Here is an 18,898-nt window from a genome sequence, read left to right on the forward strand (position 1 = left end):
AACTTGAGCATGTTGTGCAAACAGAACAGGAAATCAAGGAGACATGTGGAAACACAATTTAATTTCAAGGAGAAGAAATAATAATTTTAAGGTATGCTCAAGATAATGTCAGAAACAGCAAAGGACTTGGAGCATCTTTGTCAAAGGTGCACTTTACTTATGTTACTATAGGATTATCTTTGATTTTGGTGTGCAAAACTTAACACTTTTTATGATTCTTTCACTTCCCTAACATGACACATACGTGACGTTAACGTGGTCAAATAATAAATGAGTATTTCTTGACATGCAATGTGATTTCGAAAGAGCAGTTATAGTCTTATATGTGGACATTATGGTCATCATGATTTTTCATGATGGAAATTGTACTGTTAGAATAATGTACAAGGGATTTCTGGAAAGTAATATTACAATGTGCAAGATGGTACCGGCAGAAATGTGCAGTGACACTTCAGTCTCAGCTCAAAAGCAGTTTCATAACAAGTAACTTGTAAAGAAAGCAAAAAAGTGTGATTAAAGGCATCCTCTGTGTGAAATAGCACACAAAAAGAATGCTAATGTGAATATCAAATTTGTAAATGATGACATTATGTGGACATGTCATACTGTGTTAGTGGTGAACGTAAAAATTTTCTCAATACTGTAAATCGAAAAGACAAAATCATCAACTTACTGAATAGTGACATTGAGACTCTCAGAACAGAAATTGGAATCTTAAAGCAAGAAAACCCAAAACTATTAAATGAAAAACGTTTATGGACTTGTGGAAACAGTGAAGGGAAAAAAAAAAAATCCTGCACCAAAAGCCAGTTCATCAAAGAAAGTAAGAACTTCTTCCATCAGATTAAATAAGATGGAGTGGCCTATAGATCATAGTATTTTTTGTTCTGAAAATTTTGCTACTTTCTTGGAAAACTTCAGATATGTTTTAATGAAACTTTCCTCCCTAACTGTACATTATTAAAAAAAAATAAGAAATAAAGTAAATTGGATTACAGTACTGTACAGTACTGACGGAATAAAAATCTCTAGTGCAAGAAAAAGACAGCTACATAGGGAAGTAAAACATAGCAAAAGTCCAAATTTTGTTACCTATGTAAAAAATTACAAAAATATTTTTAAAGAAGTTGTAAATTCAGCAAAAGAAATGGCAAATAATATATTTATTTTGCATAGCGAAAACAAATCAAAGGCATTATGGACAGTAATCAAAGCTGAAACAGGTGCCACAGATAGAGGCCATGATATTTCTGAAATTGAGGTAGAGTATGAAACTATAGTAATTACTGCTCAAATTTCCAAATTATTTAATGAATTCTTTATAAATGTTAGCAAATCAAACATCAATATAGATGATTACTCAGATAAAGGTAGGTGAGCAATTTCACGGTGAACTTTTCAGTACATTTACCAAAAGTACTGTAAAAGGTATAGAAAATGACATAATATCACTCAAAAGTAATACATCAGCAGTAGGGGATGAAATACCAACAAAATTGTTAAAACAGTCCCTAAAATAATTGCACAGTCACTATCTACAATAGTTAACCAGTTATTTTCAAGACACACTGAAGTGCACAGTAGTTAAGCCACTATTGAAAAAAGGCACAAAAATACACATGGGAAACTATCTCTCATCTTCCATCACTATCAAAAATATTTGAAAGGTAGTCACCATATAAATTCCAAATTTCATAGAAAAGTTTAAAATAGTCTCAAAAAATCAGCACGGGTTTCAAAAAGCCAAAACGGGTTTCAAAAAGTCAAAACCACAGTATCTGCTATAAACCATTTTGTAGATTAAATTAGCTCCTCTCTAGACAACTCACTCATGTCACAGGAATTTTTTGTGACCTATCAAAGGCCTTTGATAGTGTGAAATACTCCTTGCTAATCTGAAAACTGGAAAAGTATGGAATTAGGATCATGGTATTAGAATGGTTTAAGTCCTATCCAACCAACTGAAGACAAAGAGTGGTTATATCATCAGTGAGAGGAACTTTGCTTCAAAATGGAAAACCATTTCACATGGAGTACCCCACAGTTCTGTCTTAGGTCCTATTCTGTTCCTGTGTTACATAAATGATCTGTGACTTATTAGTGAGCATGACTCAATTCATTTGCAGATGATACATCTGCAATCATTGAAGTAACAGTGCTGACCAAATTCCCCAAACTGTATTACACTTTAGAAAAAATAGATATCTGGTTTGATTTAAACAGGTTAAAATTAAACATAGAAAAGAATCAGTCAATGCAGAAAAAAATTAAATGATGTTCAGGTCTGTTACAGAAACCAGGACTTGCAGAAAGCTAGCTGTGTGAGACTCCTAGGAATACAACTGGATAAAAATCTATTGTGGGGCTTCACATATACAGTACTTGCAAATAAATTAAATAGTGTAGCATTTGCAATGAGGATATTGTACAATGCTACCAGTATGGGCATAAGAAAAGTAGTATAACACAGCTACTTTGAGTTAGTAATATGGTATGCAATTGTGTTTTGGGGTAACTCAAAACATATGCATTGAATATTAAAGCTTCAAAAAATCATCATTAGAAATACCCACAATGTAGTGTGAAGAAAGTCATGTTGCCAACTCCAAAAAAATCTAAGTAGGCCCTATATTATGTGTTCACTCACTATACATCTATGAGCTGATTATCTTTGTACACAGCAACCCTCATTTATTTGTAACAAATCATTTTCAACATGATTATAATGCCAGAAATCAAAATAATTTTATGCTTCCCATTCACCATTTAAAACTTTATGCTCAAACTCCACAGTATATGGTCATGAAAATTTACAACAAAGTGAAAGGAAGAGAATTACTCAGCATAAATTTAGACACACTGAAAAAAAAACCCCTTATATGAGAAACTAGTGCAGTTCAGTAGAAGAATTCATGAATGACAACCTAAAAATTTAAGCAGGAGAGAGCAAGTACTTAACACTGCTAATTTTTAAAAGGTTGTTACTTTTGAAGGAAAAATATTAATCACTCAATTAATAAGTTATCCAGTACAGTATATTATATTACTGATATTATAAGGAAAATTGTAAACCAGTTTTTGTGTTTTGATGAGTCTCCTGTACATTACATCAATGACTTGAAATTGTATGTTACAAGCCAATAAAATTCTATTCTATTCTATAAGATTTTTTATATGAACACATACATTTCAATGAAACATACAGGAACAGTAGCACAGGTATTGCATTGTTTTACCACAAAATCACCCTTTACTTCTATGCATTTTGTCAAGAGAGGTATGATTTTTTAAAAATATGTGTGTCTCAGGTGTCTCTCGCCAACTCCTTAAACCAGTTTTCCACTTTGATTTCAACTTGTCATCATCAGAAAACTGTTTTTTACCCATATATTTCTTCAGTTTGGGAAATAAATGATAGTCAATAGGCATGAGATTGAGAATCTGAGAGGGGTGATTTAAAAGATTCCAATGAAATGATCTCAACATCTCTTGCATTGTGCAACTGGTCTGTGGCCTAGCATTGTCATGAAGGAGAACAACTCCCTTCATCAGCATACCACAGCATTTGTTCTGTATAGCTCTGCCAAGTTTCTGGAGTGTCTGAGTACTGTGCAGAGTTGATTCTTTTGCTTCTCAACAAGATTTCATCAATCACAACCAGTTTCTTTCTCAGAAAATACCTGCTGTAATTTTTCAAGATGATTGGTGAGTTCTGCAATTTTTTCAAGGGGAATAAGTGTAGTGTTACTGTATTGATTTTCACTTGTTCTCTGAGGTATGGTGGTTGACCTGTGTTTCATCCTCCATCACCATGGAGTTGAGAAAAGTCCATCACTCACAAAATGATCACACAACTCTTGTGCGGCCTTGACTTGGCTGATTTTGTGTCCCACAGTAAGCATCTTTGAAACCCATCATACACACAGCTTGCAATAAGCTAGTCAATCAATCACAGTTTCATAAACAATGGGTCAGGGAACATCAGGACACATGTTTGTGCACATGATCAATTGTCACACAGTTATCAGAATGTTGTGCTTTTCAAGTTTTTTTGCACCAGTTCATCAGTCAACACAGACGGGTGTCCATTTCTCTACTCATCAGGAATTTCCATTCTTCTGAAAGTGAAATTCTGTACTAATTTTGTCAAACGTTACCATGGCATAAACTTATCTCCATATACTGACGCAATTCCATGAATAATCTCAGTGGTGCTCATGCCCTTGGCATTCAGGTAGCATATCACAGTGTGCTCTTTGCACCAGTCAGAGGACAGAATGAGAGCACTCATCTTCAACCACCACAAATGTTGGGATTCTACTGATGACCATGAGCACTAATTTGTTTCAGTATGCACTACCATAGACAACAGTGATACCAATTGTGAAAAACTCAATTCCCTGGAAGATCTGTGGACCTCGTAACACTAGTTTCTGAATATCCCTCATACTAATGCTGATATTTGTACGCTAATTGCAGAATAATTTGATAGTGGCTTCAACTCTAAAATTATATAATTTCCTGAAGAAAATAAATAATAGTCAAATGATGTAAACACTGTAATTTAGATGACTTCTCTTCTTTTACCTCAGAGAGAGAGAGAGAGAGAGAGAGAGAGAGAGAGAGAGAGAGAGAGAGAGAGAAGCAAATGAGTTGGTTTCGAATGCACAACGAATGTTAATTGATGAGTCACAACCACAAAATTACACTTGCTGACAGCATGACCCAAGCTGCCTTTGTTAATTGCAAAAGTCTTAGGAGGTACAAACCTAATAACAAAGTAAATTATAAATAATTTGTAAAAGCATTTTCCAATGTGCTTCCTAATTATTGGACTCAAAGAGAAAAAGTTTCATTTGTACTATTATTTGGTGGGTAAGGTTAGCAGAGAGTAGAGGCCTACAACCTGCTTTTCAAGTTTTTTTAATTCCAATCTGAAGAAAAGCTGAAAAATATTTTGGTAGATTTCTGTAGTGCACAAAGATACTAGGCACAGTAAGATACTTTAAAAAGGTTTTGTGAATTTTAGAAAACCAGGTTAGAGTAGTTGAACTGTGATATCGAGACTGAGTTCTTCATTACTGACACTGAACAAAAATTTTCTTTCATATCAGAAACACTTTAATGATGCATTTGCATAAGGAGAAATTCATTGGGGGCATGCAATTGAAGGACTGCAGCAGTTGCAAGAGTTATGTGACATCTCTCTCCACAACATGCTGTTTCAAGTCCAGAAATCTCTACCTGTAAGATCTTTGCTAAAGACTGTCCATGTGGAAGCAAGTATGGTCTTCCCTACTTCACCTACTAATATAGTGAGGTGCTCTGCAGCTGATGCACGTGACTGAATGGCTCTTATTGTGAGAGCAAGTGTTCGCTCATGGGTACACAGCCAACATACCTTCATGGCATCACTTTGATTGCACAATCATTCAAAAATAATGATAACTGTTTATATAATAACATCACTCTGTTTTACCCATCCCATGCCCAGACTCTCATCATGCAAGTTATGAGGAAGAGGAGGGGAAGGTATCAACCTCGTTAGTGAAAAGGGGACATACCTGGGGATACAGTGAAGACCTCAGTGGTAATGAAGGCAAAGATAATGGATGTTGGTACATTGGAGCTAGCAAAAGAGGCACCTCATTTGACAAACTCAATTTTACATCTGAATTGGATCAAGTGGCAACATGATCAATGTCTGTTCATCAGAGTGTAGCTGGAACCTAAAATTCTGGAACTGAACTCAACCCAATAATTCCAAGTACACAAGTGGAGCATTTTAGTAACCATTAAGTATGCTGCCTTCAGTTGTACAACTAATTTGCTGTATTCTGGGGAGACTTGGTGGAGATGCTACATTCCAGATCAGAGGAAATTCGAGTTCTCTGGCTAACTTAAGCCCAAAATTTAAACTTTCCACACTAACTTACTCCTAAAGTCAGGAAAGCTCCACAAATAAAGAGAAACACTTAAGGAACAAAAAAATTTAGTTACACAAGGAACAAGGTAGCTATAAAGGATGGATATTGTCACCTGATTATACACAATCTGAAACACCACACCATATTACCAATATCAATATCGGTGCCATTATCCAGCAGTTGGAATTGTTGATGGTGAGGTACTGGCAGAAGAAAACTATGAGGATGGATTGTGAGTTGTGCTTGTACAGCCCAGTCGGTAGAGCACTTACCCATGAAAGAAAAAGGTTCGAAACTTCCTGGCAGACAAAAAATCTCATTCTGGAAAGGTTCAAAGTTCAAGTCTTGGTTTGGCACACTGTTTTAATCTGCAGGAAGTTTCACATCAGAGCACATTCCACTACAAAGTTAAAATCTCATTATAAGTGGATGCTCTCATTATTGAAGACCAGCGAATTATAGTGGCAACCATTGTTCCAGAGGTTGACTGAGCGTCAGAACTGAAACAGACATTCACTCTTCGCACACTTGTGCCATTCTTCAATGAATTTCCACTCCACACATTACTTCTGTTGTAAGGAAATGCAGTACACGTTTTGCTCTTTTTTTGAACAATTCATTTCTGTATTTTCAGCACTACTGAATGCAGTGGACAGTCTGTACATCCACATGCTTCCTCTGTTATCACAAGGGTGTGTGGCCATATCTGTACAGAGGTGAGTTTGGAAGCTCAGCAGTATTGTAAGCCTCCTTTTTCTTACACACAAGTTCTTCCATAGCAATGGCATTATGATCCCTACACCAGTTTTCATTTTATAACCTGTGGCTCATTTCTTTTTCAATGACCCTAATAATTTTAAAGCTGCAAAATTTCAGCAAAAGGACGTCAGTAATTCCTAAATGTAATGGTAGTAAATTCTAACAACTGTTGTTAGCAAACGGACTTAAAAGTACTCTAACACAGCACTGGCAACACCTTAAGTGCAAATTTATCGGAACTGGCTAAAATCAAATTCGTTTACATAGCCATTAAAAACATCCTTGCAGGAAGATTGTGAACAGGCAGTAAAATCTCGGCATGAGACATTTAGTATAAGGAACAAATCAAATTTTAAAACCCACATGATATTTTTCAAGCAAACAGAAAATAAGCTTCAAAATTAATTAGGCAAACAAAAAGACAGTATGAGACTGTGGCCAAGCCATGTCTCCACAACGTCCTTCCTTTCAGGAGTGCTAGTCCAGTAAGTTAAGCAGAATGAAAGCAGAAATTTGGAAGTTAGGAGATGAGGTACTGGCAGAAGTAAAGCTGTAAGGGGGGATAATGAGTCTGGCTTGAGTAGCTCAGTTGTCACAGCATGTGCCCGTGAAGGGCAAAGGTCCATGGTTCGAGTTCCAGACTGACACAAAGCTTTAATCTGTCAGGAGTTTTCATATCAGTGTGCACTCAGCTGCAGAGCGAAAATTCATTCTGGAATATGAGAACAGTCAATTCTATGAAACTGGAGAAGACTTACAAAACACCACCACCATAACTCTTTTTAAACATTTAAATTATATTGAATTGGAACCAACTCCCAAATCTGTGCTCCAGGTGGAAAATGGACAATTGAGTTTTAACAACCAATAAAGCTGCAAGGAATCCAGATCCAAGAGTACCAAATGAAGAGGAAATATCTACACATATTAAAAGATTAAAAACATAACAAAGCGCCTGGTGAAGATAGAATTTTTGCAGAATTCCTGAAATTCATTGGCCCAAACGGCCTTAAAAAATGACATTTATCATGCAATACATTTGGCAAACTGGGAAAATTCATTGATATGTCCATGTCCCATACAGAACATGTTAATAATTATGGAGGGATTTCCCTTCTTCCCATCTGTTTCATTGTCTTCTGGATAGAGAACAACAACTTGGACACAATAATCGTGAATATAAAGCTGTTTCAGACAAAACAAATCTTGCCCAGAACAAATTTTAGTTCTAAAACTAATTCTTGGACATCAAAAACTTTATATATTTTGAAAACAGTTTGTACCTTTGCAGTTTTTGAAAAAAGCTTATGACTCAAAGTGATGGTGTCTCCTCATTACTTCTCAAATGCATCTCAGAAAAAGTGATCAAAGAATGGTAAAAATTAAAACTGGAGCTTAAAATTATGTACTAATCAAATTAGTCAGAACCAATATTCAGATAAACTACTTAGCTTTTGCAGATAACCCGGTGATTCTATGTCAAGACTTTCAAACAGCACAAAAAGAAATAGAAAGAGTAGGGCAACAACTATTATTCAATAAATAAATAAATAAATGTATAAATAAATAAAAATTATGTTTTTGGCAATACCTAACTATCAAAATTATAAAAGCTAAATACTGTATGGTAAAATCGAGAGTTTCTGAGTTCAAGTACTTAGGCAAAACTATTCAGGAAACTAGCTTGGAAAAGATTGACTATGAAGTTCATTGTCATAAACATAAAACAGCTTTCAGCCTTACAGAGGAGATGGATATTAAAAAAATGCCTCTGAAAATACACAAAATTTAGAAACAAGGACACAGTGATCAAACCAGAGTGGTTTTAAGGGGCTGAAGTGCTCATTTGAAACAGAAAAGAGGTATTGAATAAGCCCAAAAGATTGAATAAGAAGGAACTAGGAAAATTTGGATATGAAAAAAACACACTCTAAAATAATATGGGCATATTAAAATAATGGAACCAAACAAATTAAAGACAGGATGTGGAATTTTACAAAACTTGTAGTGAAGCAATCATTGCACAATAAAATGGATCAGTGCAGTACAAGATGATCTTGAGGAAGCAGAAGTAATCCAACTTGATGTGCCAGACAGACACCCTTTTAGGCAAAAAATTCGTGACTGGGCAGCTGGCCTGGCAGAAAACCGCACAAAGACCAGAAAATTTTGGTCTAAAGAGAAGTAAAGAGCCCATTCTGGGAGACTGAAATTAATATGAGCACAAAGAACAGTTGCAGCAAAACTCTGAAAATTCCTCTTGTTGTACAGTGTGTGGTCCAGTAAGATCCAAATATGGATGATAATAATAAGAACATTATCATCACTAACTTGTAGCATACGAAAAAAGATAATGCCAGCCAAAGTTTTCATAAACTGAAGTACATAATTTTGGAGTTACTGTATGTTGTTTGATGATTTTTATGAGTAGCAGGAAAAATATGTAGATAGCCCAAATTTAGCAGAAACTTGAAAATTTTTCACACAATATGCATTCATTAAATTTAGTCATCTTTTTTTATTTTTTTTAATACTGCTGAGTAATTTTGGTAAAAACAAATGCTATGCAAAATTCAATAGTATTTGTGCAAAATCACCCACTTCCTGGTTTTGGCTTACACTTCTGAAATTCTAATGAGTTGTAGAGTCTAGAATTTAATGATATGGTGTAGGTTCTGCCTATTGTAACATAAATATTGCAGCCACAATCTACAGTTTAATGATATTTTCAGGACACGCAAGTATTGATATCATGTCCTTCAAAATTTCTGGTTGTTTTATTTTGCAAAATATGGTACTTTTTACTGGACTTTACTCAGGGAAAGATCCTTCTTTGCTAGGGGAAAATTAGTAGGGCACTGCAAAGTCCCAATTTTAATAATCAAAATGTTTGAGGTCACTACAGGCAGCTGCAGGTATTAGCTGTTAAGAACATGAGCTAGGTGCAGAAGCTGACACAGCCTTCATTACTCCCTGTACTCTGTTTCAGATATGCAAAACTTTGAAATTTTACACTGGGAGCAGTACAAGACTTTGAATTTTGAACAATGAAATGAAGTGCTAGTTACACCAGATACACAAGAGTTTGGACAGAAACTACTACTTATCTCTGGATTGATGGTAAACATGCTACTGTGTACTGATTTTCTAGTCAAGATGTGATGCCAACAAAATTTAAAAGGATGTCACAAGTTGTTAGATACAAATGGGAAGGAAAGTAGATGAGGAGGAAAGGAGAAATTTGGCCATAAGGAGCACCAACTTGTCAGACCTAAGTGTAGACGATGATACCTTTGGTAACAACTTACCTTATTCAAAAAGAAGTGAATAATAAAAGGAGTGCAGGGAGAAATATGCTGAATTGTGGGAAAGCTAGACAGGATGAGCTTTGCATCAATTTTGCTATTACATAGTGAAGTCTTTTCCAAGGGGCCAGGACTGATGAGGGAATTTGAATGTCTACTGAAATTAAAATCTCAAAAACAGTTTTCCATATGCCCATATCTGATCTTTTCTGAAAAGGAAACATTGGGAGTGGTGATACATGTAGCATGGTTACTGCTATTGGTAATTTAAAATTGAAGAAACTATTTTACTTTCCAATGTGCTATGGAATAATTCTCTGGGGCAATTCAGGTTACAGGGATAGTAATTTATTAATAGAGAACTGTATTGTAAGAATTATATCTGCTATTAATTCTAGGACATTGTCCAGAAACTTCTTCAAAAACCTGGGTACTTTCACAACTACTTGATAATACACATATTTCCTAATGTTCTCTGTGTTTACCAATATTTCTTTTTTTGCAAAAAAGTATTAAAAACTATGAATATAATACTTTAACTAAAATAACCTCCACAAAGACTTCAAAGGGTTAACTTTAGCACAGGAAGTAGTCACTTAAAAAGGAACACGTCTTCAACAATCTATCAGGTCACATTAAAAGTCATGAACATAATGTGGTGGAGTTTAATACTGAATTAGGGAACTTCCTGTTGGATGACTCCCTGTACTTCATTGAAGAGTATCTAAACACAGACTCTTAATTCTAACATTTTAGTTCAGTTTATTATTATAATTAACACTGTAATGCATTAATGTAAAGTCATTTCACTGTAGTGCACTTAAATTAGAAAATGGCTTTGACTTCCATCCTCATACCAGAGAGATCACTCTCTGTGGGAGCCATGGAATATAATGAATGTATTGTAATTTTATACATTGAGTACAACACTGAATGCAATACCACGTCTTTTAACAATCAAACAATGTTAAACTTGAATTAGTTTTTTACATTAGATGCTAATTTTGAAAGTGCAACAAAATTTTCATAGTGATATTTTCATGTATTTCACACTATTATTTTCTTCATACAATAAAGTATTGTTGTGAATATAAATGTGTGGTGGGGTAACATCTCGGAGTCTGTAAATAAGGATCGCTGCCCCGCAAGGCAGTGGGAATTAGTATGCTCTGTATGCTCATAATACTTCCACATGTTTTGTATATGTGCTTACTGATAAATAGTGTGGAAGACATATCTCTATGCTATGTCAGTATACTGCTATATGTATGCACTGTAAGTGTTCATTGCACATTTTTGACATCTTCGGAAATGCCATTTTTGACTGTGTTATGATGATTTGAAAATGGGTGTCAGCCCAAAACTAGTCAGCAAGTGAATAAAAAGTAAAAATTTGCAACTTTGGACTGGTTTTTTGTTCTAATGATTAACGTAAGTTGACCAAGCTACTCTAGCATACTAGAAGTTCATGAATGCGAAATTGCCGAGACACTACTTGCTACAATGACTAACACGCATGCCTGAGCAGCAGCTACATCTCTTCATCATTGAGACTACCTTGGGCAACAGCATGCCATATTCACTCTGGCACTGCTTGCAAGTTCTAATTGACCCAACGCTCCTACCTGATCATGTGTTGTGGACACTTTGGCTACTAAAAAGGCCAGAGAACATCCAAAAAGCGATTTTAGCACATGAGGAGGCACCATTGGACTTTAAACTTCAGCTTGCAGACAGAATGCAGGGACCATCACAACACCACATTCTAATTAACAGCCAACAGTGTTACACTGCAGTCTACACTCAGTATGCCTACACCGAAGCCAATTTTGCATGATCCTGGTCAAGCTGCCCCATATTTCGCACAGCTGAAAACTGTCCGATGATGGCTAGACTGACTTGAACCAGGCTGTGCCACCCGCCTCTACCATCCTAAGTCCCTTTCATGGCTCCAGTGGACAACAGTCATCTACCAAGACAGCCCAGGTTGTCACCCTCCCAGCTGACCACTGCCCTGACTCTGTGTATAAACAAAAGCCGTGCCAATCAAGTGCATTGCTTGCTTCTGTACCCAACACAGAATAATGCTACTGCAGTTTGTGACATGATATAGGTGCACAAGGCTACTTTTCATTAACAAGACACCTCTGCACACCACAACAAAACAGCACCGACAGAGTGTTTCAATGGGCAGATGGTCCACAACTCAACTTTTATAGCCCTGTCTTCCTCAGCTGCGTGTAATATTACGGTATATGAATAATTTTTACTTATGAACCGTCTGACAGCAACTGAATAAAACACAATTTTAGTGCCATACGTGTTTTGCCTTTATTTTCTGCAAGGCATCATCAGTGGCCTGGAATATGTACATATGTTAGGTATTTTATTTACATTTTTGTCATTGTGCCTATAGGTTATAAACAGTTCTGGTGGTTGGTATTTCCTATTAAGTAGTAATGTTTTGAACTGTACTTACAGGTTGCGTGGACAATTTCCTACATATTACGCTCCTGTTGCATTTTTGGTGTTGTTCTTCTTCTTATGAACGCCAATTTGCTTGTTTTAAAGCAATGTTTTGGTTTCTGTTGCCGACTGTCAAATGTTTTTGCCAAAGATCGAATGTTATTGCCAAACTTATGAGTGTAACTATTGAAGTATCTGTGGTCTGTTCGTGTATGCATTTGTGTGTGTGTGTTTTTTTTTTTGGTGTGATATATATTTTTTTGTGCTGTGTGTGTCTGTGTGTGTGTGTGTGTGTGTGTGTGTGTGTGTGTGTGTGTGTGTCCAGATGATGTGGGGAAGAGGGTGTTGTTCCCCTCCCCCCCCCCCCCCCCCCCCCCCAAGTGTAGTAGGGAGCCTGTGCTGATGTGTGTTTGTTCATTTATCACATGTTTGTTTTCTGCTATGGCTTTCTGGATGTGGAAGTTTTCTTGCATTTGTATAAGATGTTTGTCATGGTTGCTTATTCTCATTATTTTCATTTCTTGTTCCATGTTTGTAGGATGATGGTTGTAGTGTTTTAAATGCTCTGCAAATGTGGAATGGTTTGTTTCATACTTCCAACATCTGATATGTTCTTTGTATCTTGTTTGAAAATTCCTGCATGTCATGCCTATGTATACTGCATCACAACTTTGACATTCAAGTTTATATATTCCTGATTGTTGGAATTTGTCTCTCTTGGTAGCTGGCTGGCTTAGGTGTGATTGAAGGGTTTGCCCAGGCTTATATGCTATTTTGAAGCCCTGTCTCCTTAGGATGTTTGCAACTCTGTGTGTTAGTTTATGTGTGTAGGTCATGGTGTACCATCTGGTTCTTTTCTGTGTGGTGTTGTCATTGTGTGTGTTTGTTGAGTGTGTTTGTAAGTTTTCAGCTTGTGAGTTCTTTTGTATTGTGGAACTGTTGTGTTTGTTTTTTATTTGTGTTTTTATTTTTTGATTGAGCTTGTGTACCACATGTGTGTCATACCCGTTGTTCCTAGCTATTTGTGTGATTGTACTCATTTCTTGTTCATAGTTTCTCTTGCTGAGTGGGATTCTGTTTAATCTATGTAACATGTGTCTTAGTGCTGTAAGTTTCTGGCTGTGGGGGTGATTGGATGTGGAATGTATTATTGTGTCTGTGGCTGTTGGTTTTCTAAAGATGTTAAATGTATGTTTACCATTTTCTTTTTTAATTGCAATGTCAAGAAAATTTATTTGATTTTCTTTTTCTTTTTCAAGTGTGAATTTTATGTTCTGATGAGCTTTGTTTATTTCTGAATGGAGTTCATCTATTTTTTCACTTGGCTCATCTACCAGACAAATAATGTCATCCACGTATCTGTACCAATATATGATTTTGAAACTTTCATTTGTGGTTATCTTATCAAATATCTGATTTTCTAGGTGACTGATGAAAATGTTTGCTGGTGTTCCTGATATTGGGGATCCCATGGGCAGTCCATCAGTTTGTAGATAATATTCTTTCTCAAACTAAAAGTAGTTTTGTTCAGTTGTCAGTCTGAGCATATCTGTTATTTCTTTTATTGCATATGTGGTGAGGTTGCTGTGGGATGAGAGATTTTGTTCTATGATTTCTATTGTTTCTGTGATGGGGATGGAGGTATACATATTTTCTATATCGAATGAAATCAGTGATGCTGTGTGTGGTACCTGTATGTTCTGTATGTTTTCTATTAGGTTTCCTGTGTTTATCACTGTTCTGTTGTTTTCTACTTTATAGTGTTTTGTAACTAACTTTTGGAGGTGTTTGGCTATGTGGTATGTTGGGGCTTTCTTGAAGTTGATAACAGCTCTCATTGGCATTCCGTCTTTATGTACTTTCGGTTGACTGCGGAGTGTCGGTGCTTGTGGGTTTTTCTGTGTTAAGTAGTATTTCTGTTTGTCTGTGAGTGTGTGTTCAATGTTTTTCAATGTTCGTTTCACATTTGCCCGGAATTGTGTAGTTGGATCTGACTTCAGTTTTTGTATGGCGTTGGTGTTTATGTATTCCTTGGTTTTTGTGTTGTATTGCTCTTTATACATGAGTATTGTTACATTTCCCTTCTCTGTTCTTGTTATTAATACGTTATTGTCTGTTAACTTTTGTTTTAACCTTTTCATAGTAGTTGCTTCTGTTTGGTTGTTCTCATTGTGTGTCTGCTGTGTTTGTTTTATTATGCCTTTTATTTCTTCTTTTACTAGTTCTCTTGTCAGTCCTATGTTTATTTCACAATTATTTTGTTGTTCTTCACGTGTAAGGTATGAGATTTTCTATGTGTTGATTGTTCACTTTGCTATTGGTGCAGTGTTTCAAACCTTTTTCCAAGAGCATTTTTTCATTTTCGTGTAGTTCTGTGTCTGTTAGGTTAACTAAGCATGGATGGAATGTGTGTTGGTGTTCATGTGGTTTCACATTTAAAATGTAAATGTGTTTTTGCGTCTTTTTTACTGTTAGTTTCATTATCTTCTGTTTATGTTTGGTTTGTAAATGTTTCATTGCTGTATATGTGTTGTGTTCAGTTTTTTCTACTAGTGCCACGAAAACTGCAGCGTTTCCTACGTTTTTTGCCAATTCTAGATGAGTCTCATAGAGCATCATGTTTAGGTGTTTTATTCAGTTGCTGTCAGACGGTCCATAAGTAAAAATTATTAATATACCGTAATGGTCCACAACTATTTGTCCACTGACTCCAGGGCCAATTTGAGAACTCAACCATCTGCTCTCGCACCTACTACACTGTCACCATCACTACTGGAACTGCACGCTACCAATGACTCTGTAATCACAGTTTCTGGAACTCCACACATCAGACTCGACCTTGGCACAGATACACAATGACAACAGTCATCTACCAAGACAGCCTAGTTTGTTACCCTCTCAGCTGGCCACTGCCCTGACTCTGTGTATAAACAAAAGCCGTGCCAATCAAGTGCATTGCTTTCTTCTGTACCCAACACACAATAATGCTGCTGCAGTTTGTGACATGATGTAGGTGCACAAGGCTACTTTTCATTAGCAAGACACCTCTGCACACCACAACAAAACAGCACCGACAGAGTGTTTCAATGGGCAGATGGTCCACAACTATTTGTCCACTGACTCCAGGGCCAATTTGAGAACTCAACCATCTGGTCTTGCACCTACTACACTGTCACCATCACTACTGGAACTGCGCGCTACCAATGACTCTGTAATCACAGTTTCTGGAACTCCACACATCACACTCGACCTTGGCACAGTTACACAAATACTTTGGAGAGTCCTAGTGGCGGTGATGTTGAACCAGTTCTGGGAGCTGACTTCCTCTGGAACTACCAATTACTATCAAATTTAAATCTCATGCCCCTATTACAACTGGATGGCCATTAGTTGGTCTGTGGTGTGGTCAGTGATACACTACCTGCTGGCACTGCAATGACTTTGGTCATGCTGCCATCACTCAACACACCATTTGTCCTGAAACTACAAAGTGAAGCACTTTTCAACCTGCTGTGCTTAAAGGCAGCCAAATTTTCACCACTACACCATGACAATGAGGTCATGTGCCTCACTAACGAACAACTGCAGAGACAAATCGTGGACACCACAGCATCACTACATGCAGCTCAACAGCATCTTGATGAGATTTATCATCTCAATACAGATTACTAGCATCTGCCGATACTATGGACACTTCTCAGGATGGTGAAGCATTACAACCCTCACTCAAGTACACTCCTGAGACAGTGCTGTGTGACGCTAACAGTAACGGCAAATCACGTCATGCCTCACTTCCTGGACTTGCTCCATGCTCCCCCATTATGCTTCCTGGACTCGTTCCATGCTCCCCCATTAGATCACACACCATTTGTACCATGCGGGATGGTGCAGTCCTCCACATTACAACCACACCAGGTCCCCTGTCCTTCATCACCAATGTTGTCTGGCTTCTCACAAACTTAAAGCATCAAAAGCTGTGTCGGATGAGCTTTTGCAAGCTGGCATAGTCAGGACATCAGATAGTGCTTGGGCCTCCCCAATTAAACTAGTTCCTAAAACAAATAGTACTTGGCACCTATGCAGTGACTACCACTACCTCAATGCCTGTATAATCATTGACAGCTACCCCATTCTGGACTTGCTTGATTTTTCCCAAATCTTGGCCTGGTGAAAAAAAATTTTAGTGTTGCCGATTGCAAAACAGCATATCTGCAAATTCCAATTGCAGATGAGCACACATCATAAACTGTTTAACTGTTTCAATCATGCCATGCAGTCTCTTCAAGTTCCTTTACATGCGGTATGGACTAAAAAACGTGGCACAGACATGGCAAAGGTTTATTGGTAGTGTACTGTTGAATTTGCTTTATTTTTTATGACTACCTAGATGACATCGTAATCTTTTCACAAAATGAACTAGACCACCAGCATATCATCCTTGAGAAGCTGGCCTTTCATGGCGCTGTGATAAACAGTGACATGCGCCAACTTCTGCAACCCCATGTGACCTCTGTCAGACACCCTGTTGATGCATCCGGGGTGTGTCCTACTCCTGAGAAAACTGACTAGATACGCCTCCTCCCACTTCCCAACAACTACCTAGAGCTGTGTAGGTCTTTGGGGGTCATAAATTTCTACAGGAATCAACTGTCACACACTGATGAGACTTTGCTACCATTCCCCTAAGCATTGCATGACAAGAATACATCTAGTAAAAGACACCTAAATTGGGCACTGCAAATGCAGGTGGCCTTTGAAAAAATAAAAGAGCACCTGTTGCACACCATGACCCTCACCTACGCATCACCTGATGCAGATCTAATTATTGTATCTGATGCTAGCGACCTTGTGATCATGACTGCTTTACAGCAAGAGATCAGTGGAATCACTGAGCTGCTCATGTTTTTCTTACGCACACTTACTGACACCCACAAAAAATGGTCTACATTTGACTGTGAATTACTAGTCATATATGAAGCAGTCTGTCCCTTTTAAGATGACTCTGAAGGGACACTCGTTACCACACATATAGACCAATGCCCACTGGCAGATGCATTCCACAACCCTTCAGCGGATTCTGCACCCAAGAGATTCCTCCACCAAGATTTCATACCACAGCTCACTACCAACTGTGATATGTTAAATGTGCTGATAATATTGTGGTGGACTGTCTTTGCCATATTGCAGCTACCTCTGCCTAGTTAGACTTCAATAGAATCACTGATGCAGAAGTGACAGATGATGATCTCAACAGCTTGTTTAACAAACCAGACAGCAGACCCCAATTGCAACACACTACCTGACATGACCAAACAAGTTTGGTGTGATGTGTCAGACAGACAGATCGGACCAGTTGTCCCAGAGCCATATTGCAGAACAATATTTGACTTTCTCCTCAACCTTGCTCATCCGGCTGTGTGCCCTGCTGTATGCCTCATCACGGAATTGTTTGTGTTGCCTAATATTAAAGAGGACTGTGCCACATGAACAAGGACTTGCATTCCACGCCAAGAGGCAAAAACTGGCCACCACACAAAGACCCCATTGGCTAAATTCCTGATTCCAAATGAGCAGTTCCAGCACATCCACATTGACATCACAGGGCCACTCCCGGAACCGCATGGCTACCATTACATTCTATGAGTGATAGATCATGTGACACAATGGGTGGAGGCCACACCCATTTCCGGCATATCAGCAGAGACAGTAGCAAAACTTTTTGTCAACAGTTGGAGTGCCAGATTCAGCTCCCTGGCCTCCTCAACAGTACACCAGGATCAGCCCAATCCCAACAGTTCAATGACTTATGCCCCCATGCGGAGGCCACCAGTACCATGCAACTGCCTACTACCCCAATCCCATGGCCTTGTGTACAGTGTCATCGGACAATGAAAGCTGCTCTTATGTGCCACTCAGAATCATGGGTGGAGGCTCCTTCCATTGGTTCTCCTGGTCATTTGCGTGGCACATGAAAATGACCTTGACAAGTCACTTGTCAAAATACTATACAAGAAGCCCCTCACTCTTCCAGCTGAATTCGTAGCACAAGGAACAGTCCTCACAGACAAGGACGTACTAGACTTAGTTGTGCACATGTACACGCATATACAAACCATCCATGTGCTACCCCCCTCCCATCATATGACACAAAGACTTTTCATTTGTAAAGACCTGGCCACATGTTCTCATGTGATAATACGTACAAACACAGTGAAACACACCCTACAATTGCCATTTACAGGACCAATGTTGAAATATGATACAAACAATTTTAATATAGTAATTGCTGGAAAACAAACAACAGTGTTGGTGACCCGGCTTCAACCAGTGTGACTTACTGGATTTGTCACAATCGACACTTCCCAGCCCACCGCCTCCTGCGCACATGCTAGTCAATTTACAAGTGTGTGCAAATCACCATGATTTTCTACCTGATGGCAT

At 37.7% G+C, this 18,898-nt stretch overlaps 1 protein-coding gene across 1 annotated transcript in view; it reads right to left on the reverse strand.

The window, feature by feature from the left end:
* Positions 1-18,898, reverse strand: part of LOC124709924 (protein tramtrack, beta isoform-like) — a 420,548-nt gene that overhangs the window by 78,465 nt on the left and 323,185 nt on the right.

This window comes from Schistocerca piceifrons, chromosome 1 (assembly GCF_021461385.2).
Source record: "Schistocerca piceifrons isolate TAMUIC-IGC-003096 chromosome 1, iqSchPice1.1, whole genome shotgun sequence".
Taxonomy (NCBI): domain Eukaryota; kingdom Metazoa; phylum Arthropoda; class Insecta; order Orthoptera; family Acrididae; genus Schistocerca; species Schistocerca piceifrons.